We start from the raw sequence: 27,920 nt of genomic DNA, 5'->3' as shown, positions 1-27,920 counted from the left end.
CTGCCAAGGCCGGGCTGGAGCCCAGACTGGGACTTGGACCTGCACTCACCCCCCGCCTGCTCCTCGCCAGGAGCCTGCCACTTTCATCGACCGCAAAGAAAGCGAGTGCCCGGCAGCGAGTGGAACGGAGAAAGAGACCCTGCGTCTCAAGCTCGAGCTGGAAGCCACTCTCCACCGTGCCCGCCCAACCGTGGAGCTCCCACCATCCTTACTGCCGGGGCAGGGTAGGCGAATACCTGAGCTTTATCTCAGGACCCACCCCAGCCTCCCGCGGTGCAGATCCTCACCCACCTCGAGGCCGCCGGCCTTACGAAGCCGCGTCTCCACACGCGAAGCTCCGCCTGCTGAACGCTTGCAGCGCACAGACCTGCACCTCCAGCCCCCAGCCGGCAGCTCTGCTCTGTACTTCTACCCACCGCGCGCTCCCGCCTCCTTGCTGCCATGGCGACCGCCCCGGGCCCCAGCAGCCGCTAATTGGTCCTACCCGAAGAGTGGAAGGTGCCGATTGGCAAGGGCGGAGACCAGGCCGCGCCGGAGGGCTTGGAGGCGGGCGGTGTGGAGAGCTAACGCGTAGGAGCCCCGAGGAGGGTGAGCCAGGAGGGACGTGGCGCTCTGCGGCGCGGCCTGAGAAGCCGCGCCCCTTCCTTCTCTGGCTTTCATGGAGAGTCCTGTGGAGCAGGATTTGGGTGGGTGAGGTGCTTACCCGGGACGCGGACAAAAACCCAGGTATCTCCTCCCCTTCGGCCGCTGGTCCGCGCCGGCAGCTCCCGGACTGGTCAGAGACAGGATGTTAGGCTCGTTTTCGCCCACAGGCCTCGCTTGGGTCTAACACCCCGGGCCTCCTCCACGGCGGGAATCTTCCTCATATTTGTAACCGCACCCACCCCCGTTTTGCTGGGCCCTGGGCCACTATGGCTTGATTGCTTTTATTTCACCTTGTCTCACACCCATCTGCGGACATCTGTCTTTTCTTCACACCCTTCTCATAGAACTGAGACATCTACTCCACAACCCTCATTTTAAAGATAGGAAAAACTCAGCTTCAAAGATGTTAGTGGCTCGAGGGTTAGAGAAACTTTTGGAGCCTCAAGGCTGGTTTCAAAACTTAAGTCTGCCAAGTAACGGCATCTTTCTCCGAGCCTTAGTTTTCTCCCTTGTGAAAAATAGTATATACCTCAGAGTTGTTAGTGAAGATTAGATAAGATTCCAGAAAACCAGTATAGAACCTGTTGCATATATGTTAGTAATGGTAGCTTCTTTTTATCAGGAAGTAATAGAGAATAGTAGCTAAGTCACAAATTTGGAGCCAGACTGCCTATGTCAAACCAATTCCTTGTCTCGCAGCGTTACTTAAGTGCTCTGTGCCTCACTTTCTTTTTCTGTAAAATGAGAATAATAGTACCCTCCTCCTTACAGCATAAGTTAATAGAAAAGTGACAGGCATATAGTAAGTGCTCAGTAAATGTTAGCTCTTCTCACTTTAGTGGCTGAGCTACGGCTATAATTCAGGTCTCTGGATTCCAAGGCCAGCAGTCTTTACTCTTACACACCTCTCATCTGTATACTTACAACAGTGCCTGGAGGTTAAGCTTTTTTGAAGGTTCAGGAGGAAACACTTGTCTATTTTCTTAAAATCTCAAACTATCTCCCTTATCATCATGAAAGTCCTAGAATGTTATGACTCTGCCTTCACTGAGGGTTTAATAGCAGAGACAAATGTGAGGAAAATAATCATATTCCGTTCTGATGGAGAGATTGAAAAGTGAAAACACTAGAGAAAGAAAGTATATTCAAGAGGTTATGGTATAGGAGGACTAAATTTCTATTTGAAAAACATGAGAAATACTAATACGGGGGTATTGGTTATGTACCATTAGTAAGCAATGTTACTGTTAGGTCAGGAGACAATACCACATCCCATCACTGTGGAAAACACTAAACTGTAAATACATCAAAGGCAGGAGCTATCTTCCACATTTTTATTACCCACTATCTACCAAAGGGCCAAGCACACTGTGCCTGATCTAGGCCCTAAAAATTGGGATAAACCCTTTAAGGGGAGACCCTGAAAGATCTTGTAATAATCTATCTAGATTATTTATCTAGATAAATATTATTTATTACTATTATCTAGTAATCCAGTGGAGAAGAAGAATGGAAAATGAGAAATTGGATTAGTCCAACAACACAATGAAAAGAAAAAGATAACACTAGCTTGGTGACTGAGATGCTGGCAATATTCTCAGCAATATTCTGGGGTGAAAGAAGAAGAAAACAAGAAAGACAGGAAAACAAAGATGAAACAGCAAGACTCAGGATTAGGAGAGATCACTGAGGAAGGTATTTCAGAATGTCGTGTGCCTGTAAAGCAGGCAACAGCATCTCTTATACTAGTAAAGACTATCTTGTGGTAGAGAAAAATAGGAATGTTGATAGTGAGCCCTGGAACTATGAGCTCATGTGAGGGACTTATAAGGAAATGTTATTACTTAATAGGTAAAACCCCAAACTTGGAGAGGGAAAAAACAAGACTTTGGAGTCAGACCTGGGTCCCAGCCCTGCCTGGATTAAAAACTCAGTTCTATCTTTATTAGTAGAGTATCTTCTGGCAAGTTACTTAACCTCTCTCCATAGCATAGCTTCCTCACCTATAACATGGAGGCAATAATAGTTCCCACCTCATAGACTTGTGAGGATTGAATGTGTTTATATTTGTAAAGCAGAGCAGTGCCTGGCACATAGTAAGTGCTATATTAATGTCTGATACAATATTGGTCTCAGTTTTTCCATCTGTAACCTGGGAGCATAATATTGAACTTACTGTAAGGGTTCAAAGGATGTATGTAAACTGTTAGAGAAGAGATGCTCAATAAATATTATTTCTCTGCCCCCTCCACCCCTGCAAGCCCCGAGCCTGTTACCTCTGAACTCCTCTCTGATTAACACTGCCATTGCCATCAAGGAGCTGTTGCTCCACCTGGTCTAAGCAAGGATAAAATATCTTTGCTTGATTTTTCTTGGCTCAGATGAAAAGCTCAAAATGAGTTTACTGGAGGCCAGGAGAAAATAAAAGGGAAACAACTCCAGAGAACCAGCTGATGTGAAGCCTGCCCCATACCTTGGTCTTTCAGGAAAAAAAAAAAAAGGTGTCAGGGAGATTCTGGCTTTTTAACACTTCAGTTTTCTCCTTCTCACTTCTAGGATCCCACAGGACATCACTTGGCCAAGTTCTTCACTGTGTTCAGAATGGGGGAGAGGGAGGCAGGAGTACGTACAAGAGATAGTAAGTAATCAGAAAGAGGAAAACAACAGTACACTGTACATGGACACCAAGACTTAACAGTTTTATTACGATCTAGGTCAGTGGTCAGCAAACTAGGCCCTTGGACCAAATCACCCAACTGCCTGTTTTTGTAAATAGTTTTATTGGAACACAGCCATTCTCAACAGCCACACTCATTTGCCTATGTATTGTCTCTGATTGCTTTTGAATTACAAGGGCAAGTTTGAGTGGTTGTAATGGAGAATCTATGGCCCTCAAAGCCAAATATATTTACTACCTGACTCTTTACAGAAAAAAAATTGCTAACCTTTGATCTTGATAATTCACCCAGGATCATTTGTCAATATCCCGACTGCAAAAATGTTCACCTTCGTCAAATCCCCTAATCCATTGCTTCTCAAACTTTAATGTGCATACAAATTACCTGGGGGGTCTTATTAAAATGCAGATTCTGGGGCTTCCCTGGTGGCGCAGTGGTTGGGAGTCTGCCTGCCAAGGCAGGGGACACGGGTTCAAACCCTGGTCTGGGAAGATCCCACGTGCCACGGAGCAGCTGGGCCCGTGAGCTACAAATACTGAGCTCTGTGCGTCTGGAGCCTGTGCTCCGCAGCAAGAGAGGCCGCGACAGTGAGAGGCCCGCGCACCGCGATGAAGAGTGGCCCCCGCTTGCCACAACTAGAGAAAGCCCTCGCACAGAAACGAAGACCCAACACAGCCAAAAATAAATAAATGAATAAATAAATTTATAAAAAAAAAAAAAAAAAAAAAAATGCAGATTCTGATTCAGTAGATCTACAATGAGGCCTGAGATTCTGCATTTCTAACAAACACTAGGGTGATACCCTAGTGTTGCAATACTTGCAGTACTAGCAATACTAGCAGTATTGCTAGTCCCTAGATCAAACTTCATCACATCAGCCTTTTTTTCTTTATTTTATTGAGATATAATTGACATATATCATTTATATTAGTTTCAAGTATACAACATAATGTTTCAATATTACATATTCAATATGTATATATTGCAAAATGATCACCACAATATGTCTAGTTAATGTCTATTACCACACATAGATACAATTGTTTTTTCTTGTGCTGAGACTTAAGATTTACTCTCTTTAGCAACTTTCAAATGTGAAATACAGTACTTCACACTACATAAAGGACCAGCTGTATAGCACAGGGAACTCTACTCAATACTCTGTAAGGACCTATATGGGAAAAGAATCTAAAAAAGATGGATATATGTATATGTATAACCGATTCACTTTGCTGTACACGTAAAACTAACACAACATTGTAAATCAACTATACTCCAATAAAAATTAAAATAAAAACCTAATTAAACTTAAAAGCTTTTGCACAGCAAAGGAAACCATAAGACAACCATTAGAATAGGAGAAAATATTTGCAAGCAAAGCAACCTACAAGGGATGAATCTCCAAAATATACAAACATCACATGCAGCTCAATATCAAAAAAACAAACAACCCAATCAAAAAAATGGGCAGAAGATCTCAATAGACGTTTCTCCAAAGAAAACATACAAATGGTTAAAAAGCACGTGAAAAGATGCTTCAACATCACAAGTTATTAGAGAAATGCAAATCAGAACTACAATGAGGTATCACTCACACCGGTCAGAATGGCCACCATCAAAAAAATCTACAAATGATAAATGCTGGAGAGGGTGTGGAGAAAAGGGAACCCTCCTACACTGCTGGTGGGAATGTAAACCAGTACAACCACTATGGAGAACTGTATGGAGGTTCCTTAAAAAACTAAAAGTAGAGCTACCATATGATCCAGCAATCCCACTCCTTGGCATATATCCAGAGAAAACCATAATTCGAAAAGATACATGCACCCCAGTGTTCATTGCAGCACTATTTACAATAGCCAGGACATGGAAGCAACCTAAATGTCCGTCAACAGAGGAATGGATAAAGAAGATGTGGTACATATATACAATGGAATGTTACTCAGCCATAAAAAATAACGAAATAATGCCACTTGCAGCAACATGGATGGACCTAGAGATTGTCATACTAAGTGAAGTAAGTCAGATGGAGAAAGACAAACATCATATGATATCACTTATATGTGGAATCTAAAAAAAGGGTACAAATGAACTTATCTACAAAACAGAAATAGAGTTACAGATGTAGAAAATAAACTTACGGTTACCAGGGTATAAGGGGGGGAAGGGATAAATTGGAAGATTGGGATTGACATAAACACACTACTATATATAAAATAGATAACTAATAAGAACTTACTGTATAGCACAGGGAACTCTACTCAATACTCTGTAATGGCCTACATGGGAAGAAATCTAAAAAAGACTGGATACATGTATATGTACGACAGATTCACTTTGCTGCACACGTGAAACTAACACAACATTGTAAATCAACTATACCACAATTTAAAAATTGTTTTAATTAAATTTAAATATAATAAACCATATAGTCACCATGCTGTACTTTACATCCCTAGGACCATTTATTTTATAATTGGAAGTTTGTACCTTTTGACCACCTTCACCCATTTCACCCACTGTCCACCCACTGCCTCTGGCAACCACCAATCTGTTCTCTGTATCTATGAGTTCATGTTTTTATTTTTGTTTTTTAGATTCCATATATAGTGAGATCACGTGGTATTTGTCTTTCTCTGACTTATTTCACTTAGCATAATGCCATCAGCATTCATCCGTGTTGTCACAAATGGCAGGATTTTCTTCTTTTTCTAATGGCTAAATAATATTCATATATATATATATATATATATATATGCCAAGAGTGCAAAGTCTTTCAAGGAGAGAGACAGGTCAGCAGCAAAGAATGCTGCTGAGCAGTTGAATAAGATGAGGACAGAAAAGTGTCCACTCAAAGGAGAGCTTAATACTGTAAGAGCCATCTCAGAGGAGTGGTGGAGATTCCATCTCGCATATGCATATATATATATATATATATATATATATATATATATATAATTATATATATATTATGAAAATGTGATATAGATATATATCACATTTTCATTATCCATTCATTCACTGATGGACACTTAGGTTGCTTCTATGTCATGGTTATTGTAAATAATGCTGCAGTGAACACAGGGATGCAGGTATCTTTTCAAGTTAGGATTTTCATTTCCTTTGGATAAATATCCAGCAGTGGAATTGCTGGATCACATGGTAATTCTATTTTTAATTTTTTGAGGAAACTCCATACCGTTTTCCATAGTGGCTGTATGAACTTACATTCCCACCAACGGTGCACTAGGGTTCCCTTTTTTCCACATCCATATCAACACATTTCTCTTTTATTTTTTATTGAAGTACAGTTGATTTACAATGTTGCATTAATTTCTGCTGTACAGCAAAGTGATTCAGTTACCCATACATATACGTTCTTTTATGTATATATATATCCTTTTCCATTATGGTTTATCATAGGATACTGAACCAACACTTATTTCTTGTCTTTTTGATAACAGCCATTCTCATAGGTGTGAGGTGATATCTCATTATGGTTTTGATTTCCATTTCCCTGAAGATTAGTGATGTTGAGCACCTTTTCATGTACCTGTTGGCCATTTGAATATCTTCTTTGGAAAAATGTTTATTCCGGTCCTTTGCCCATTTTTAAATTGGATTATTTGTTTTTTTTGTTATTGAGTTGTATGAGTTCTTTTTATTTTTGGATATTAATCCCTTATCAGATATAGGATTGGCAAATATTTTTCCCCGTTCCGTAGGTTGCCTTTTCATTTTGTTGATGTTTTACTTTGCAGTGCAAAAGCTTTTTAATTTGATGTAGTCCCACTTGTTTATTTTTGCTTTTATTACCTTTGCTTTTGGTGTCAAATCCAAAAAATCATCAACAAGATTGATGTTCAGGAACTTACCACCTATGTTGAAGTTCTTCTAGGAGTTTTATGGTTTCAGGTCTTATGTTCATGTCTTTAATCCATTTTGAGTTAAATCCACAAACCTACATGATTCTGTAACCATTTGCTCTTTTTTCCCTCTGTAACAACAAGAGGCAATCCCTTTACCTGTACTCTGAATCCTGTTCCCCTCCCTCAGTTCTCAAGGGCTTCATTTCTCACTTGGTTATTCCCTTTCTTTCTTTTATCATTAATCTTCCGTACCTGTTGAATCACAGTGTAGGCATACAAACATGCTCTAGGAGTGTTTTTCATCTTTAGAAATTCCTTCTTTATGGATATATAAAAAGATATGATAGGGACGTCCCTGGCAGTCCTCGCCTTCCAACGCAGGCAGTGTGGGTTCGATCCCTGGTCAGGGAGCTAAGATCCCATATGCCTCACGGCCAAAACACCAAAACATAAAACAGAAGCAATATTGCAACAAATTCAATAAAGACTTTAAAAATAGTCCACATAAAAAAATATATAGGGCTTCCCTGGTGGCGCAGTGGTTGAGAGTCCGCCTGCCGATGCAGGGGACACGGGTTCGTGCCCCGGTCCGGGAAGATCCCACATGCCGCGGAGCGGCTGGGCCCGTGAGCCATGGCCGCTGAGCCTGCGCGTCCGGAGCCTGTGCTCCGCAACGGGAGAGGCCACAGCAGCGAGAGGCCCACGTACCGCAAAAAAAAAAAAAAAAAAAAAAAAAATATATATATATATATATATATATGATAAAGCAAGCATAGTAAAATGTTAATGATAGAACTTAGTGAGATTTACTGCAATATTCTTTCAACTTCCTGCATGTTTAAAACTTTGATAATAAAATATTTGAAATAAAATCCTTCCCTTGACCCCAAATCATCCTCCAACTTGTTTCTCTGCTTATTGTTTATTCAAATTCCTTTAAAAATTTCCTTTCTCTGCTTGCTCCCCTCCCTTTACTCTCAGCTTGTGCCCATCTGGCTTCCATCTCCACCACTCCTCTGAGATGGCTTTTACAGTATTAAGCTCTCCTTTGAGTGGACACTTTTCTGTCCTCATCATATTCAACTGCTCAGCAACGTTCTTTGCTGCTGACCTGCCTCTCTCCTTGAAACACTCCGCACTCTTGGCATCTGACACCACTCACTTCTAGTTTTCTTTCTACCTTCCTAGGTACTCCTTTTTTGGTCTCCTTTGCCAGCTTCTTCTCCATTACCCAATTTCTAAGAGTTGGAATGTCCCAAGGGTTGGTTCTGGGACCACTTCTCTGTCTACAGCCAATTTTTCCACACAGGCACTATTGGCATTTTATGTTGGACACTTCTTCACTGAGTAGAATTTCCCATGTATTTCAGGATGCTTTACACTCCTAGACCCTACCCACTAAATGCCAGTAGTGTCCCCCTTGTCCCCTTAGTCAGTATGATGACCCAAATTGCCTCCAAACAGTCCCTAGAGAAGTGATATTTCTCAGGGTTAAAAACCATTTTGTCTCTTAGTAGGTGATGCCAGCCAATCTGTGACCTTAAATATCATATATATGCTAATTCTCAAATATCTCAGGCCCAAACATCTCTTGTGAACTCGCTACCAACTATGCACCTGACATTTCCATTTGAATGGTCTATTATAGAAGCTCAATAAAAATTTGATGAATGAATGATCTAATTAACTGTCTTAGCCCCGCTCCTATTGAAAACTAAGTTCTTGATCTTTTCCTACCTGTTGTTCCCTGTGGTGGACATGGAGATGTGCTTACTTACAACCCCCTTCAAGGAAGGACTGCCTGCCCAGCTGTGAGGAATGTGGTTAACTGACAGATTCCAGCTCTTACCTGTTTCAGGGTCCACCTCACCTTTAGAGCCAGTTACACGCTTCTTGGGGTATAACTAATGGCATACTGTTCTTGGGGAGGCTCCCAGCCAATGAATGAGCAAGGTGGTAGTACAAGGACCTAGTTCAAAACAGAACTCTACTAACTAGCAGTCTGTGCTCTGGTACTCCCCACTGGGCTGGCAGAGACTTTGTCAGGTTTGCATCATGCTTGCGACCTCTCTCTATACAACTATGCTTCTGCCTCTTTTCCTTTTACAAGTGTTACTCCCTGAGAAACTTTTTGCACACCTAACTCTGTGTCAGCATCTGCTTCCCAGAGAACCTATTAGCACTCTATCTTTTTCATTTCAGTAAATGGAATGCACCTGTTGTTCAAGCCACACCCTATGAGTCATTCCTGATTCTTAATGTTCCTTCATATTACATATCTAATTCATCAGCAAGTTCTGTTGACTCTATTCCGAAATACATAATCTACTTCTCTCTCTGCTGCTACCAACCCAGTCCAAGTCATCATTTCTCACTGGAATACTGCAGATAGCCACTAAAGTAGTGTCCTACACCCACTCTGATCACCTATATTCCATTCTCCACACAGCAGTTGGGGTGATCTTTAAAACATAGCACTGCTCTACTTGAAAACAATGGCTTCTATTCCAAACTCCTTGCTGTATCTATCAAGCTTCTTCATGAGGTCTCCTAGCTCTCCATTCAACCTTATTTCTCACTACCATCCTTTTCAATCACTATACTCTAGCCATGTTGATTTTTTTGTTTGATTTTTGAATTTTATTTATTTTTATACAGCAGGCTCCTATTACTTATCTATTTTATACATATTAGTATATATATGTCAATCCCAATCTCCCAATTCATCCCACCACCACACCCCCACCCCACTTTCCCTCGGTGTCCATATGTTTGTTCTCTACATCTGTGTCTATTATTTCTGCCTTGCAAACTGATCATCTGCACCATTTTTCTAGATTCCACATATATGTGTTAATATATGATAATTGTTTTTCTTTCTGACGTACTTCACTCTGTGTGACAGTCTCTAGGTCCATCCACGACTCTACAAATGACCTGATTTCATTCCTTTTTATGGCTGAGTAATATTCCATTGTATGTATGTACCACATCTTCTTTATCCATTTGTCTGTCAGTGGGCATTTAAGTTGCTTTCATGACCTGGCTATTGTAAGTAGTGAGGCAATGAACATTTGGGTGCATGTGTCTTTTTGAGTTACGGTTTTCTCTGGGTATATGCCCAGTAGTGGGATTGCTGGGTCATACTATAATTCTATTTTTAGTTTTTTAAGGAACCTCCATACTGTTCTCCATAGTGGCTGTATCAGTTTGCATTCCCACCAACAGTACAGGAGGGTTCCCTTTTCTCCACACCCTCCCCAGCATTTGTTGTTTGTAGATTTTCTGATAATGCCCATTCTAACTGGTGTGAGGTGATACCTCATTGTAGTTTTGATTTGCATTTCTCTAATAATTAATGATGTTGAGCAGCTTTTCATGTGCTTCTTGGCCATCTGTATGTCTTCTTTGGAGAAATGTCTATATAGGTCTTCTGCCCATTTTTGAATTGGGTTGTTTGTTTTTTTAATATTGAGCTGCATGAGCTGTTTATATATTTTCGAGATTAATCCTTTGTCCGTCGATTCGTTTGCAAATATTTTCTCCCATTCTGAGGGTTGTCTTTTCATCTTGTTTATAGTTTCCTTTGCTGTGAAAAAGCTTTTAAGTTTCATTAGGTCCCATTTGTTTATTTTTGTTTTTATTTCCATTACTAGCAGGTGGGTCAAAAAAGATCTTGCTGTGATTTATGTCAAAGAGTGTTCTTCCTATGCTTTCCTTTAAGAGTTTTATAGTGTCCGGCCTTACATTTAGGTCTTTAATCCATTTTGAGTTTATTTTTGTGTATGGTGTTAGGGAATGTTCTAATTTCATTCTTTTACATGTAGCTATCCAGTTTTCCCAGTACTACTTATTAAGAGACTGTCTTTTCTCCATTGTATATCCTTGCCTCCTTTGTCATAGATTAGTTGACCATAGGTACGTGGGTTTATCTCTGGGCTTTCTATCCTGTTCCATTCATCTATATTTCTGTTTTTGTGTCAGTACCATATTCTCTTGATTACTGTAACTTTGTAGTATAGTTTGAAGTCAGGGAGCCTGATTCCTCCAGCTCCATTTTTTTCCCTCAACATTGCTTTGGCTATTAGGGGTCTTTTGTGTCTCCATACAAATTTTAAGATTTTTTTGTCCTAGTTCTGTAAAAATTGCCATTGGTAATTTGATATGGATTGCATTGAATCTGTAGATTGGTTTGGGTAGTATAGTCATTTTCACAGTATTGATTCTTCCAATCCAAGAACATGGTATATCTCTCCATCTGTTTGTGTCATCTTTGATTTATTTCATCAGTGTCTTGTGGTTTTCTGAGTACAGGTCTTTTACCTCCTTAGGTAGGTTTATTCCTAGGTATTTTATTCTTTTTGTTGCAATGGTGAATGGGATTGTTTCCTTAATTTCTCTTTCTGATCTTTCGTTCTTAGTGTATAGGAATGCAAGAGACTTCTGTGCATTAATTTTGTATCCTGCAACTTTACCAAATTCATTGATTAGCTCTAGTAGTTTTCTGGTGGCATCTTTAGGATTTTCTGTGTATAGTATCATGTCATCTGCAAACAGTGACAGTTTTATGTTTTCTTTTCCAATTTGTATTCTTTTTATTTCTTTTTCTTCTCTGATTGCTGTGACTAGGACTTCCAAAACTATGTTTCATAATAGTGGTGAGAGTGGACATCCTTGTCTTTTTCCTAATCTTAGAGGAAATGCTCTCAGATTTTCACCATTGAGAATGATGTTTGCTGTGGGTTTGTCATATATGGCCTTTATTATGTTGAGTTAGGTTCCTTTAATGCCCACTTTCTGGAGAGTTTTTATCATAAATGGGTGTTGAATTTTGTCAAAAGCTTTTTCTGCATCTATTGAGATGATCATATGGTTTTTATACTTCAATATGCTAATATGTTGTATCACATTGATTGACTTGCATATAGTGAAGAATCCTTGCATCCCTGGGATAAATCCCACTTGATCATGGTGTATGATCCTTTTAATGTGTTGTTGGATTCTGTTTGCTAGTATTTTGCTGAGGATTTTTGCATCTATAGTAATCAGTGATATTGATCTGTAATTTTCTTTTTTTGTAGTATCTTTGTCTGGTTTGGGTATCAGGGTGATGGTGGTCTTGGACTTTTGTTTTTTGGAAGATTTTTAATCACACTTTCAATTTCATTACTTGTGATTGGTCTGTTCATATTTTCTGTTTCTTCCTGGTTCAGTCTTGCAAGGTTATACCTTTCTAAGAATTTGTCCGTTTCTTCCTGGTTGTCCATTTTATTGGCATAGAGTTGCTTGTAGTAGTCTCTTATGATGCTTTGTATTTCTGCAGTGTCCATTGTAACTTCTTTTTCATTTCTAATCTTATTGATTTGAGTCCTCTCCCTCTTTTTCTTGATGAGTCTGGCTAAAGGGTTATCAGTTTTGTTTATCTTCTCAAAGAACCAGCTTTTAGTTTTATTGATCTTTGCTATTGTTTTCTTTGTTTCTATTTCATTTATTTCTGCTCTGATCTTTATGATTTATTTCCTTCTACTAACTTTGGGTTTTGTTTGTTCTTCTTTCTCTAGTTCCTTTAGGTGTAAGGTTTGATTGTTTATTTGAGATTTTTCTTATTTCTTGAAGTAGGCTTGTATTGCTATAAACTTCCCTCTTAGAACTGCTTTTGCTGCATCCCATAGGTTTTGGATCATCGTGTTTTCATTGTCATTTGTCTCTAGGTGTTGTTTGATTTCCTCTTTGATTTCTTCAGTGATCTCTTGGTTATTAAGTAGTGTATTTTTTAGCCTCATGTGTTTGTGTTTTTTACGTTGTTTGCCCTGTAGTTTATTTCTAATCTCATAGCACTGTGGTCAGAAAAGATGCTTGATATGATTTCAATTTTCTTAAATTTTCTGAGGCTTGATTTGTGACCCAAGATATGATCTATCCTGGAGAATGTTCCATGTGCACTTGAGAAGAAAATGTAATCTGCTGGTTTTGGATGGAATGTCCTATAAATATCAATTAAATCTATCTATTGTGTCATTTAAAGCTTGTTTTTCCTTATTAATTTTCAGTCTGGATGATATGTCCATTGGTGTAGGTGAGGTGTTAAAGTCCCCTACTATTATTGTGTTACTGTCGATTTCCTCTTTTAGAGCTGTTAGCAGTTGCCTTATGTATTGAGGTGCTCCTATGTTGGGTGCATATATATTTATAATTGTTATATCTTCTTCTTGGATTGATCCTTTGATCATTATGTAGTGTCCTTCTTTTTCTCTTGTAATAGTCTTTATTTTAACGTCTATTTTATCTGATATGTGTATTGCTACTCCAGGTTTCTTTTGATATCCATTTGCATGGAATATCATTTTCCATCCCCTCACTTTCAGTCTGTATGTGTCCCTAGTTCTGAAGTGGGTCTCTTGTAGACAGCACATATATGGGTCTTGTTTTTGTATCCATTCAGTGAGCCTGTGTCTTTTGGTTGGAGCATTTAATCCATTCACATTTAAGGTGATTATCAATATGTATGTTCCTATTACCATTTTCTTAATTGTTTTTTTTTTTTTTTGTAGGTCCTTTTCTTCTCTTGTGTTTCCCACTTAGAGAAGTTCCCTTAGCATTTGTTGTAGAGGTGGTTTGGTGGTCCTGAATTCTCTTAGCTTTTGCTTGTCTGTAAAGCTTTTGATTTCTCCATCGAATCTGAATGAGTTCCTTGCCAGGTAGAGTAATCTTGGTTGTAGTTTCTTCCCTTTCATCACTTTAAGTATATCATGCCAGTCCCTTCTGGCTTGTAGAGTTTCTGCTGAGAAATCAGCCGTTAACCTTATGGAAGTTCCCTTGTATGTTATTTGTCATTTTTCCCTTGTTACTTTCAATAATTTTCTTTGTCCTTAATTTTTGTCAGTTTGATTACTATGTGTCTCAGCATGTTTCTCCTTGGGTTTATCCTGCCTGGGACTCTCTGTGCTTCCTTAACTTGGGAGGCTATTTCCTTTCCCATGTTAGGGAAGTTTTTGACTGTCATCTCTTCAAATATTTTCTCAGGCCTTTCTCTCTCTCTTCTCCTTCTAGGACCCCTATAATGTGAATATTGTTGCGTTTAATGTTGTCCCAGAGGTCTCAGACTGTTTTCATTTCTTTTCATTCTTTTTTCTTTATTCTGTTCCACGGCAGTGAATTCCATCATTCTGTCTTCCAGGTCACTTATCCTTTCTTCTGCCGCAGTTATTCTGATATTGATTCCTTCCAGTGTATTTTTCATTTCAGTTATTGTATTGTTCATGTCTGTTTGTTCTTTAATTCTTCTAGGTGTTTGTTCTTTAATTCTTCTAGGTCTTTGTTAAACATTCCTTGCATCTTCTCAATCTTTGCCTCCATTCCTTTTCCAAGGACCTGGATCATCTTCACTATCATTATTCTGAATTCTTTTTCTGGGTGGTTGCCTATCTCCACTTCATTTAGTTGTTTTTCTGGGGTTTTATCTTGTTCCTTCATCTGGTACATAGTCCTCTGCCTTTTCATTTTGTCTGTCTTTCTGTGGATGCGGTTTTTGTTCCACAGGTTGCAGACTTGTAGTTCTTTTTGCTTCTGCTGTAGCCATGTTGATTTTTTATTGTTGTTGTTCTTAGAAACCATTCCCAGCTAAGGCCTTTGCTCAAGTATATCCCCTTCGGTAGACCACTATTTCCCCTACATTTTACATGGCCGGATCCTTCTTCACTTGTACTCAGCTTGCCATTGCCTCAGAAAACCCCACTCTGACTGCTCAACCTAAAGTAATTTTCCTCTCCTCCTTCCCATTATTCTCCATAATAATATGTATATATACATTTACATATATGTGAAATTCATTTACATATATAGGTATACATATATATGCACTTCTTTCCTTAATTGTTTTTTGTCTGTCTCTTTCACTAGACCAGAAGTTCCATGAGAGTATAGACCATATTTGATTTGTTTTTCACCATTTACCCAGAGCCTAGCACAGTGTCTGATACATATAGTAGGCAATCAATACATATTTGTTGAATGAATGAGTGAATGAAAGGACAATCACCTAATTATCTTAGGTATTCATGTTGTTGGGCATGTTTTTTCTCAGTATTTTGACAAAGGGATTTGATTCTTGTTTTTATCTTTTTTTCCTTTATAAGGAGAATGGAAATTGTGTCCTCTGCCAGCTGATATTAGTGATCATCGCATAGGAGACAAATATTAATAAGAGTAAATCAATAGACAGTAAAAACAATATCTAGATCCATGTTACAATGACAATAATTTAAAGAGTCCCATACTTTAAAAATTAGACTATCTCTACCCAAAAAGTTTTATAGCATCCTAAGAATGATAATTTTACTCCCACTTAGGAATCCTAAAAAAAAAAAAAAGAAGAAACTAGAAACAAAGTAGTATGAAGTATGTGTTCCATAGATTACAAGAATTTAGTGAGAAAAAAATTCAGTCATGCTGCCGTAAGGAATGTTATCAAATAAATATTGTGTACTACATTCATAATTTTTGTTTCTGTTCAGCAAAAAACCTTATAATATGCAATGACTGTAGTTATATAAATCTTATTCCCAATCACTAGATTTTCACTTTATGAAGTTAAAAAAAAGATAACCTCTCACTCCCCCTGAAGAATAAACAGTATATCCAGAAAGCAGAATCTCTTTAGAGATCTCCTATAAAACTTCACTATGATAGATGTTTGCCTGAAATACTTGGAAAACTGAATTTATACTTTTTACTCACTCTAACGAGATCTAAATCACAGTATTTACACATCCTTCTCTAACTTTTATGATCCTTTTTTTTTTTAGAGAGATGTTTATTCAAGGCCTTTGCCCATTTTATTTTATTATTTATTTATTTATTTATTTTTGGCTCTGTTGGGTCTTTGTTGCTGCGCACGGGCTTTCTCTAGTTGTGGTGAGCGGGGGCTGCTCTTTGTTGCGGTGTGTGGGCTTCTCATTGTCATGGCTTCTCTTGTTGCGGAGCACGGGCTCTAGGAGTGCGGGCTTCAGTAGTTGTGGCACCCGGGCTCAGTAGTTGTGGCTCACGGGCTCTAGAGCAGAGGCTCAGTAGTTGTGGCACCCAGGCTTAGTTGCTCCGCAGCATGTGGGATCCTCCCAAACCAGGGCTCGAACCCATGTCCCCTGCATTGGCAGGCGGACTCTTAACCACTGCGCCACCAGGGAAGTCCCTATGATCCTTTTAATGTAGAAATTTTCTTATGACATCATGAAGTTTCCCAAGCAACCTCATGCTTTTGTGATGCCATACAGATTTTATCTTCCCACTTCCCATCCTATGTTGCAGTCCTGAATGAGGTTAATACATGATATCATGGGGCATGATACAAAGAAATAGGCAAATGATTGCAATGGTATGGATGCATGGGTTGTCATTCCAAGGTGGTAGGGCAATTCATGAGGTCCTAAAGGGTAGGGTGTGGCCAGGGAAATTCAAGAATGGAGGAGAAGGTTGTTGGTATAGTTCATGTTATCACAAGAGAGGTTTTAAGCATAAAACTTGATGCTTAAAGGAATGGGCAAACTGCAATTACTAGAGGGTGGTACAAAATAGTTCTTCACAAGAGAAAGAGGTTGAGTCCTTATTTGGGAATCCAGTAATGTCAGGAGATGGAACAGTCCTTCATTCCTTTAAGTATGATATCATAGAAAACTAAAAAAGTTAACCAACTGGTGCCCAGGGGTAGAATCAGACCCATAGACATGTTGTTTGACCTGCTTATAGGGTTGGGGTTTTTTCCAACTAGTTACCAAGTCACAAGTTACCATAATAAAAATCAGGATTTCTGGCTTCTCTCTTGAAAATATTGGAGTTCTGACAGTCCTTAGCCTGTATTCCTACATGGCAACAACTGGCTGGAGCAAAGTAACAGCTTCCCTCTTTGGACAAGGCAGATACTTATTAGTTTACAATCCCATTTAGCCAGCTTTACTCATATTATCCACCTAGCACTTGTAGGCTTTTAAGTTTGTGACACTGGTTTGGGGAATTCCATATAACAAAGAGGTGAGTCAATGTTGTAGGAGGGGAAGGTAATCTATGACATAAGGTATAGAGACCTTGGAAAATTCATTGTGACAAGAGTAGAAGCAGCAGGATGTTTATATCTTGCCATTTTAATCCCAATAATATTCTTTCTGATCCTGCCACTCTGACCTCAGAGGATTTTGCCTCCATTATGCAGTCTATGTATTAATCAAGGAATTAAACTGGATCGATGGAATTTAATTCATAAGATACTTTCCTCCCAAATTCACTAATGTTGACATAAGTTTTATTATATATTTGTATATTGTCGAGTGTCCTTTGTGTCAAACATCCATGGGTCAAGTTTAGAACAAATCTCATTATCCCTAAGTGGTATAAACCATTATGTCTCCAAAGAATAAGACATTCCATAACATCACCAACTATTTGTCCTTGGGGCATCCTATTCTCCTTACTGCCTGCATGCCTTGGCACAGACTGCTTCTTTTCTTGTAATGTTTTTCTCTCTCACTAAACTAGTCATTTTTCAAAGAACAGTAGAGAAATCACTTTCTCTAACTATACCTTCCTAGCATTAAAAAAAAAACTCTGGGACTTCCGCGGTGGTGCAGCAGTTAAGACTCCATGCTTCCAATGAAGGGGGATCACGGGTTCAATCCCTGGTCAGGGAATTAAGATCCCACATGCCGCATGGCGTGGCCAAAAAAAAAAAAAAAAAAGAAAGAAAAGAAACAACTTGTCTATTAGGCTGTCATAGAATTTTGAAGATACCTTTATTAAAGAACTTATACCTTTATTTTAGAACTGCAGTAGTTTTTTTTTAATTTATTAATCTCCTTGGGTAGAATTAAAGACTGTGAGTTACTTAAAGGCAGTATTTTCGTTTCTCCAGGGCCTAGCAATCTAAAGACATTTAATAAATGTGTTGAATGAATGGTCATAAGCAAGTATAGAAATCTACTAGGTCAAAAGGTTATGGGGGGGACTTCCCTGGTGGCGCAGTGGTTAAGACTCCGTGCACCCAATGCAGGAGGCCCGGGTTCGATTCCTGGTCAGGGAACTAGATCCCACATGCATGCTGCAACTAAGAGTTCTCATGCCACAACTAAGAAGCCAGCGAGCCCCAACAAAGAAGACTGCCTGCCGCAACTAAGAAGACTGCCTGCCACAACTAAGACCTGGTGCAACCAAATAAATAAAAAATCGTTTCTTAAAAATTGCCATAAGGGGATTAAGCAGAATATGATGTCATGAGAAAAATCTGTGAAAATTTATCTGATGACACTAGTCTGGAAGTGTTGACCACAACAGGAAGAGGAGCTGGACCCTGCATTTACACCACTAGGGTGATTGATGCAAGCCTCTCTGGAATCCTCCCATGCCCAGATAAGCATGAACACTTACCACAGTGCCTGAAGCCTAGTAGGCCTGCACTAAAGGCTTGTTGAATAAATTAATGAATGAATGGGTGTGGGAATGAGCTAGCATATTTTGGGTTCTGGGCCATCAGAAACCAGGCCTTGGCCCTAATCTGGGTTAGTCAGGAGTTGTTTGGTTTCTATGTCAAGGTGGACTGGCACATAACTATGTTCTGAGTTGGACTGATCTCTTAGCTGAGAACATGTTTGTCTATCTGTGTCGACACAACTCTGGGTACAACATTATACTGAGATGGTACTGGCTGGGATTCTGGCTGGATTGTAAACTGGTTTCTGAACTGATATGCTACAATTGGTCAGTGCTTGCTTTGGCAGCACATATACTGAAATAGGATTGGTCAGCAGGTCTAATCTTGGATATGGGTTCCAGTTTAGGCTATGGATCAGTCTGGCACTTTCCTTGGCAATGGAATTAGCCCATAACTGAAATCATGAACTAAATAACAGGTATGAGTTGATATCTCATTGTGGTTTTGATTTGCACTTCTCTGATGATTAAAAACGTTGAGCACCTTTTCACGTACCTGTTGGTCATTTGTATGTTTTCTTTGGAAAAATATCTATTCAGAACCTTTGCCCATTCTTTTATTGAAGTATGGTTGATTTACAATGTTGTATTAATTTCTGCTGTACAGCAAAGTGACAGTTATACATATATATATACATTCTTTTCTGTATTCTTTTCCATTATGGTTTATCACAGGATATTGAATACAGTTCCGTATGCTGTACAGTAGGACCTTGTTTTTTTATCCATTCTATATATAATAGTTTGCCCCTTTGCCCATTTTTTAATTGGGTTATTTGTTTTTTTGCTATTGAGTTTGATGAGTTCCTTATATTTTTTCAATATTAACCCCTTATCAGATATATGATTTGCAAATATTTTCTCCTACTCCATAGGTTGCCTTTTCATTTTGTTGATGGTTTTGTTTTCTGTGCAGAAGCTTTTTAGTTTGATGTAGTCCCACTTGTTTACTTTTGTGCTTATTGCCTTTGCATTTGGTGTTAAATCCAAAATGTCTGTAAGCAAGTTTTAAACTCTAGTGTGTTAGTTTGCTTTTTGCCATGGAGCAAGTTAGTAATTCTGTTTTTGTTTTTGTTTTTTGCAGTACGCTGGCCTCTCACTGTTGTGGCCTCTCCCATTGAGGAGCACAGGCTTCAGACACGCAGGCTCAGCGACCATGGCTCACGGGCCCAGCCGCTCCGCGGCATGTGGGATCTTCCCGGACCGGGGCATGAACCCGTGTCCCCTGCATCAGCAAGCAGACTCTCAACCACTGCGCCACCAGGGAAGCCCAAGTTAGTAATTCTGAAACTACCTTTTGTGCATTCTAAGACAGAGAAACTTAGTAAACATATGTGAATAATTTCTAGATTTCTCACTGTCAGAAACGAGTTCAAATATGGAAAGGAAGAAGGCTAGAATGAACCCTATGGTAATAGAGTGAAATTGAGGGAATCAGAATAAACTCAGGGTTCTATACAAATAGATGAATGGATGGCTGATTGGTAGTTAGTTCATTTCCTGGGTCCTCTGAAAAGCAGACATCAAGATAGGATTAAATGTGCAAGGAATTTATTAAGGGAAATGTCTTTGAGAGAGAAAATGGGTAGGGAGCCAGAGAAGGCTGGGAGATCTGTCAGACTGCAATACAGCTCTGACCCTGAGTGAAGGAGAGAAGGAAGGAAGGAAGGGAGGAAAGAAGGGAAGAAGGAAGGAAAGAAGGAAAGGAGAGAGGGAGGGAGGGAAGGATAAAGGAAGGACAGGAGGCAGGGAGGGAGGGAGGGAGGGAGGGATAAAGGGAGGAAGGGAGGAAGGGGGGAATGCTTAGACAGCCATGCAATTCTAAGAAAACTTTTCCAGGCCATCAGGTAGCCTTCCAGCTGAAGTCTCCATAAGAAGAGCAACAAGTCTCCCAGGAAGGGGCCTACCTTAGTATCCTTGCTGTGCTCAGTCACTGGCTAGGGAAGCATGGCCTTGGCACAAACATAAGGATGAATTTCCAAGCACAACAGCAGAGGCCTACAGTCAGTTATGGTCCCTGGAGTCAGAGACCTGAGAGCTCATAGCTGCCATAGTCCACCTATTGTGCCATGCAGACCTACTTCTCTGTACTGTACAGGGAGCACCTCCTCCATGCTGCCCATGGGCCTCTCTTTCTGAGGGGAAACTTGCTTCCTGAGGGAGGTGTGTTGGAAGAACTACAGCATCTATTGCTGCATTTGATCTGAAGGCTTCATTTAGTACTCATCCTCTCCTTCCTCCACTATGCATTCTTTTTTTTTTTTTGCGGTAAGCGGGCCTCTCACTGTTGTGGCCTCTCCCGTTGCGGAGCACAGACTCCAGACGCGCAGGCCCAGCGGCCATGGCTCACGGGCCCAGCCACTCCGTGGCATGTGGGATATTCCGGACCAGGGCACGAACCCATGTCCCCTGCATCGGCAGGCGGACTCTCAACCACTGCGCCACCAGGGAAGCCCATATGCATTCTTTTAAAAAAAAAAAAATCTTTATTGTAGTATAATTGCTTCACAATACTATATTAGTTTCTGTTGTACACCAAAGTGAATCAGACATATGTCCCCATATCCCCTCCCTCTTGAGCCTCCCTTGCATCCTCCCTATCCCCCCTCTGTAGGTCATTGCAAAGCACCGAACTGATCTCCCTGTGCTATGCTGCTGCTTCCCACTAGCTATTTTACATTCAGTAGTGTATATATGTCGATGCTAGTCTCACTTTGCCCCAGCTTTCCCCTCTCCTAACCATGTCCTCAAGTCCATTCTCTTCGTCTATGTCTTTATTCCTGCCCTGCCACTAGGTTCATCAGTACCATTTTTTTTTTTTAGATCCCATTTATATGTGTTAGCATACAGTATTTGTTTTTCTCTTTCTGACTTACTTCACTCTGTATGACCATCTCTAGGTCCATCCACCTCACTACAGATAACTCAATTTCGCTTCTTTTTATGGCTGAGTAATATTCCATTGTATATATGCCACATCTTTATCCATTCATCTGTCGATGGACATTTAGGTTGGTTCCATGTCCTGGCTACTGTAAATAGTGCTGCAATGACATTGTGGTACATGTCTCTTTTTAAATTATGGTTTTCTCAGGGTATATGCCCAGTAGTGGGATTGCTAGATCATATGGTAGTTCTATTTTTAGTTTTTTAAGGAACCTCCATACTGTTCTCCATAATGGCTGTATCAGTTTACATTCCCACCACCAGTGCAGGAGGGTTCCCTTTTCACCACACCCTTTCCAGCATTTATTGTTTCTAGATTTTTTGATAATGGCCATTCTGACCAGTGTGAGGTGATACCTCATTGTAGTTTTGATTTGCATTTCTCTAATAATTAGTGATGCTGAGCATCTTTTCATATGCCTCTTGGCCATCTGTATGTCTTCTTTGGTGAAATGTCTATTTAGGTCTTCTGCCTATTTTTTAATTGAATTGTTTGTTTTTTTGATATTGAGCTCCATGAGCTGTTTGTATATTTTAGAGATTAATCCTTTGTCCGTTGTTTTGTTTGCAAATATTTTCTCCCATTCTGAGGGTTGTCTTTTCGTCTTGCTTATGGTTTCCACTATGTATTCTAAATTCCCCTCACCCTCAACTACTACCCCAGCAGATCTGCGTGGCTTACCTGATAGTGCAACTCAAACTTTTATGTCTGAGGGGTCTGAACCTATTGATAATCATACCCTTCTCAGTCCAGGTTTGCTACATGTAACCATTCATAGTTATAATGGATCAAAAGAATTCCAGGAGGTGCTCAAGTGGATAGAAGAGGCCGGATGTACTCAACTTGCCACAAAGTGGCTGACTGAGCTCTTGGAGGAATAATTTCATAAAAGCAAGCTGTTCAAGACAGAGTGAACTTCACTAAAGCACTCACCAATTTCATAGCTTCTTTTCAAACTCAGATAGTATAAATCGAGGTGCTATGGTCTAAATGATCACTCCCCCCTCCAAAAATTCATATGTTAAAAACCTAACCCCCAAAGATGATAATATATTAAGAGATGGGAACTCTGAGAGTTGCTTAGAATGGGATAAGTGCCTTATAAAAGAGACTCCACAGAAATCCCTGGCCCCTTCCACCATGTGAGGACACAGGGAGAAGGTGCCGGCTAGTGAACCAGAAAGAGGGCCATCACCAGAAAGTGACCATGCTGGCACCTTGATCTTGGACTTTCCAGCCTCTAGAGCTGTGAGCAATAAATTTCTGTTGTTTTTAAGCTACCCAGTCTGTGGTATTTTGTTATAACAGCCAAATGCACAGGCAAATAAAATTAACTTTTAAGTTTTGCCTATCATTATGCTTTTTAATATTCTGGAACAAACTGACACTCTATTGAAGTTTAGGACAGTGGTTCTCTCTTGGATCCATGAGATCACAGCTGTTTCATAATAATACTAAGATGTTATTTATGTTAACATCAATGGAGTCATCATTGCTAACTTTAAATAAATCAATTAAAAGGTCTTTAAATTTTCTTTGGTTCCATTTCCAATGTAAGTGTTAAGAAATCTGGAGGTGAGAAAACCAGAGGATTTCTGCTTTAGGACAAAAGCTTTTTTTTTTTTCCCTTGGAAAAAAAAAAGACATACATAGTTTTATTTCTCTATTACTATTGCTCCTGGAATAGTCTCAGCCATTTATTTTGGACTAACTTTAACCAAAGCAACTAACTTCTATTGTACAGAGAAAACTGGCAGATGGATAAATGAGAATTGCTTGTTGTCCAGGAGTACTTTAGCAGACTAGCAAAGCTCATGAACACATATACTACACCTTTCTACAGCCACATACATCTCTTTCAGCTTCTTAAAGTGGCAAAGAGAACATGTTTATTACCATGACCCAAGTTATAGCCTCTCTATAATACATAAAAGTAAGAAGCAGGGCTTCCCTGGTGGCGCAGTGGTTGAGAGTCCGCCTGCTGATGCAAGGGACACGGGTTCGTGCCCCGGTCCAGGAAGATCCCACATGCCGCGGAGCGGCTGGGCCTGTGAGCCACGGCCGCTGAGCCTGCGCGTCCGGAGCCTGTGCTCCGCAATGGGAGAGGCAACAGTGAGAGGCCCGCGTACTGCAAAAAAAAAAAAAAAAAGTAAGAAGCAAAACTATGTATACTTAAAACAATGCTTAGTAATAATCAACAATACAGTATTCTACATTACTTAGAAGTTATCTAGGTATTCAATGATTATCTAGTAATTAACCTAATATCAGTCCAATGTTGGGGTTTTTTTTGTTTTTTGTTTTTGTTTTTGTTTTTGGCCAAGCCACTCAGCTTGCCGGCTCTTAGTTCCCTGACCAGGGATTGAACCCATGCCGCCCTGTAGTGGAAGCACAGAGTCCTAACTACTGGACTGTCAGGGAATTCCCAGTCCAATGTTTTAAGTTAAAGAACTTGAAAATTAACTTCAGGTTACTATAAAACATACATACTACAAAATATAATTATTATTGAAATAAAAATGTTGTCAGTATAATGATTCAATTTAGTTGAGCACAAATTTACATTTCATAATCTTAAATATTGTTAACGCCCTTCAGCCAAAGACCACCAGGAACACTCCTGTAGTTGAACAAGTTTGGTTTTGTAGCAGGAGAGAACATATAGCATAGGGAACTGTGGGGCGGCTCAGTAATAGGATGTTAGAAAGGACTTATACAACTAGGGATTTGGTTGGGTGATTTTGGAGAAGGTACAGGAAGAGAGGGTTTACTCTAGGTGAAAGCGGGGACAATCTATGATTATCTCAATACATCTTATTCATAGGGAAGGCACACTAATGCAAGCATAGAGCTATAATTGGTAAAGCAGTATGAGTCACATACTAGCTGGTCTAGAGAAATATTTGGTATTTGGACAATGTTCTTGTTTTGTCTATGTTCAGACATGATTATTGGAGTGAGCTTGTTTTTGTATTAATCTGCCATGGTCACAGAGTGGCCTTGTCTGATGTTGATGTTCTGTGAAATAGTTCATGTCCAACAGGAGAACATTAAGACCTAGCTATGAGTGACAAGACAGCTCATAGCAACACCAAGGCCCAGCAATAGATAGCACCAGGCCAGCTCCTGGATGTCAGGGTCTGCTTTTTTTCTTTATTAACATTATGTAGAAGTAATGTTAGCTCATTTGGTCAGTAAACCTCCATACGTTTAGGAAAAACAAACACAAATAGAACAAAATGTAGATTTGTATTATACTTAACACTGATAAATCAGAGAAGAGATAGCTATTTCTTAAAACCAAAATTGTTAAATGAGTCTTGAAGGGGTTCAGAACATGCCACCTCAAAATATGCTGATTTGGCCTACTGATTATTTTGAGCTAAAGGCACTTGTAAAACAGCAGATGCAAGAAGGGCACTGTGACCTCCCCTTTCTTCTTGAAAGCAAGAGGTAAAACTCCCATGTGAAAGATGCCCTCTTTGCCCCTGGAAGAAAAGGACATTCTTATCACCAGAGACAGGGAATGGAGGCCACAAAGAATCTGTACCTTGTTAGAAGAACCCTATTTTCCTTGAGCCTCCCCATATATTCTGTTAGAATTTTTTTAGTTGAGCACATTTAAAGTATTAGATGCTTGGTTTCCTTATTTTAAGAGAATTTTAGGAATATCTGATTTATGTGTGTGCTTAGTTATCTCTATATAAGCCAATCAGAGCAGAGCTCCTTTAATTTAGAAGTCATTATAATCTTATTTATTTATTTATTTTTAAAATTATTTATTTATTTATGGCTGCATTGGATCTTTGTTGCTGCGTGCGGGCTTTCTCTAGTTGTGGTGAACAGGGGCTACTATTCATTGCAGTGCGTGGGCTTCTCATTGTGGTGGCTTCTCTTGTTGCAGAGCATGGGCTTTAGGTATGCGGGCTTCAGTAGTTGTGGCACGCGGACTCTAGAGCTCAGGCTCAGTAGTTGTGGCACAAGGGCTTAGTTGCTCCGTGGCATGTGGGATCTTCCTGGACCAAGGATCAAACCCGTGTCCCCTACATTGGCAGGCGGATTCTTAACCACTGCACCACTAGGAAAGTCCCTATAATCTAATTTATTAATATCATCTGGAGATAGGTAGACATTCTGCAACTGAGTCCCCCTAAAGCCGAGTTCCCATACCCAATTTTCGATTTTCTTTCTATCCCAAACTTTATTTCCTTTCTTTCTTCTCTGACCTCAATCCTGTGCTAACTCAACACTAATCAACCAGAGTCAGATGACTAAAACTGATGTTGTTGATTTAATGTACTAAAATTGCTGTTGTAGATATTATTATTAACTTAAACAAACTCAGGTGGTTTCTCTAGGGCAAGATGAGCTAATAGGCCTCTGAGCCATGGACCACTTGGCCAGAGAATCACAAACCAGAGACATCCTGATTCCCAAAACTACAATTAAGAAATGTCACAAGAAGATGATTAACCCCAGCCTCTTTGTTCTCCCCCTTGAAAAAACTCCTAACTCAAAGACCAAGTTGGAGTGGAGACTAGTCTCCCACTCCCTTGCTTGGTGCCCTGCAATAAATCCTTACTTTGCTGCAAATTCCCACTGCTAGAGTTTGGCTTTCTGTACTGCTGGCCCATGAGCCCTTTGCTTAGTTACAGTTTCACACTCATACACAGAGAGGTAAAGGCCTTTCTAAATTACACAGAGATATAGATTTATAGCTTTAAATCTACAATTTCAGCTGCAAGTCAAGAGTAAAAACAGAAACACAAAAACTTACTAGTTTGGATATCAAAGAGCTGTTTCCCATCCAGGTAGAAGTCTGTTCTCCTTCCTGGTTTGCACGGTCTTAAGATGGACAAGTAGAGAAACAATTATGACTAACAAAATTTGGGGAATAACTTATCAGCCATAAGCAATCCTGAAACAAACAAACAAAAAAAGCACAGAATTAGTAGTGACGACAAGAAACTAGAGAAACATATATCACCTAACTCAGATTTGGCTGTTTGCCACTCAAAAGCCAATACTCGAGAGACAAGTGTTGACTGGAAAGCGAAGATTGCTTTATTCAGGAGGCCAGCAACATGGGGAGAAATAGGACTTGTATCCAAGAACCAACTCCCAAGATTCTGCTTGACCATGAAAGTTTCTTAGAGGGAGAAAAGGGAAGTTAATCACAGTTAATCATTTGGGGAGGGGGTTAGAGTCTTTTATCTTCCACTGTGTGCAGATTTTCTTCTGACTGGTTGGTGGTGAGGTAACAGGGTGATGCTCCAGGAATCATACCCAGCCTGAAGTTAGCATCCTCCACCTGGGTGGGGGCCTTAGTTCCTACAGAAGAACGCAAAGATACTGTTATGTATATTCCTTGAGGAAGAACCAGGACACTGCTTTATTATTGCACTATGGTTTCCTGACTGCTTCTCCTTTGTGTCTGCATTCCTTTTCTTCCCTGATAAGCAACTGTTTGAATCTACCCGTTGGTACACAGGGAAGGTCTAGGAGGCTGAAGCTCCTTTCCTACAAACAAGAAATGGGGGACACAGAAAGGATTTGTATCCAAAAGGATTTCTACTGAGGAGGGCCCCACAGGGTCCTGCTCAGTTTCACATAGTGTCAGCAAAGTTCTATTGCCACTTAGCATTCACCTATAGGAGCCAAAAACTAAGTGGCTGGGTTTAAGACACCCATGAGGTTTCTTCTCCAGCAATGTAATATACCTGGCCCTTTTGAAACCGTGCACCTCAGATTGGGACTTGAACCCACATGCCAGGACTTGAACCCAGCCTAAACCCACAGTCTTCCAACTGAGATCACACACCTGGTTTCGGGACTTAATGAAACTCAGGTTCTTGATGTCTCATCACAGAAAGAATTCAGTGAGTGACAGAATGATACATAAGAAGTGGATTTATTTAGAGAGAAACACACTCCACAGAGAGTGTGGGCCGCTCAGAAGGCGAGAGCAGCCTTGGGAGAAACACACTCCACAGACAGAGTGTGGGCCATCTCAGAAGGTGAGAAAGGCACCAGTGTATGGGGTTGTCAGTTTTTATAGAGGTGGGTAATTTCATAGGCTAATGAGTGGGAGGAGTACTCCAGCTATTTCAGGAAGGGGTGGGGATTTCCAGGAATTGTGCCACTGCCCACTTTTTGACCTCTGTGGTCGGCCTTGGAACTGTTACAGCACCTGTGGGTGTGTCATTTAGCTTGCTGATGTGTTACAATGAGCATATACTGAGGCTCAAGGTCTAGTGGAAGGCCATCTTGGACCTGTTTGGTTCTAATCACTTTATGTCGTATCCTTGG

The 27,920-nt window shown here is 40.0% G+C and overlaps 1 protein-coding gene across 9 annotated transcripts in view; it reads right to left on the bottom strand.

The window, feature by feature from the left end:
• NUCB2 (nucleobindin 2) overlaps nt 1-27,374 on the bottom strand; it is an 82,302-nt gene extending 54,928 nt beyond the window's left edge. For 4 of the 9 annotated variants that reach the window (XR_004351196.1, XR_004351197.1, XM_032641591.1 and 1 more), the window contains exon 1: nt 292-438. The gene's annotated coding sequence lies outside the window, so the exon portion shown is untranslated. Of the gene's footprint in view, nt 1-291; nt 439-703; nt 859-26,388 lie in introns of those variants that run through there. The other 5 variants (XM_032641587.1, XM_032641588.1, XM_032641589.1 and 2 more) reach the window with 4 other exon arrangements.
• Nucleotides 27,375-27,920: the final 546 nt, after the last annotated feature.

The sequence above is a fragment of the Phocoena sinus genome, chromosome 8 (genome assembly GCF_008692025.1).
Source record: "Phocoena sinus isolate mPhoSin1 chromosome 8, mPhoSin1.pri, whole genome shotgun sequence".
In the NCBI taxonomy this organism is placed as follows: domain Eukaryota; kingdom Metazoa; phylum Chordata; class Mammalia; order Artiodactyla; family Phocoenidae; genus Phocoena; species Phocoena sinus.
The sequence above is the reverse complement of the archived record's forward strand: the minus strand, read 5'-3'. Positions and strand labels throughout refer to the sequence as shown.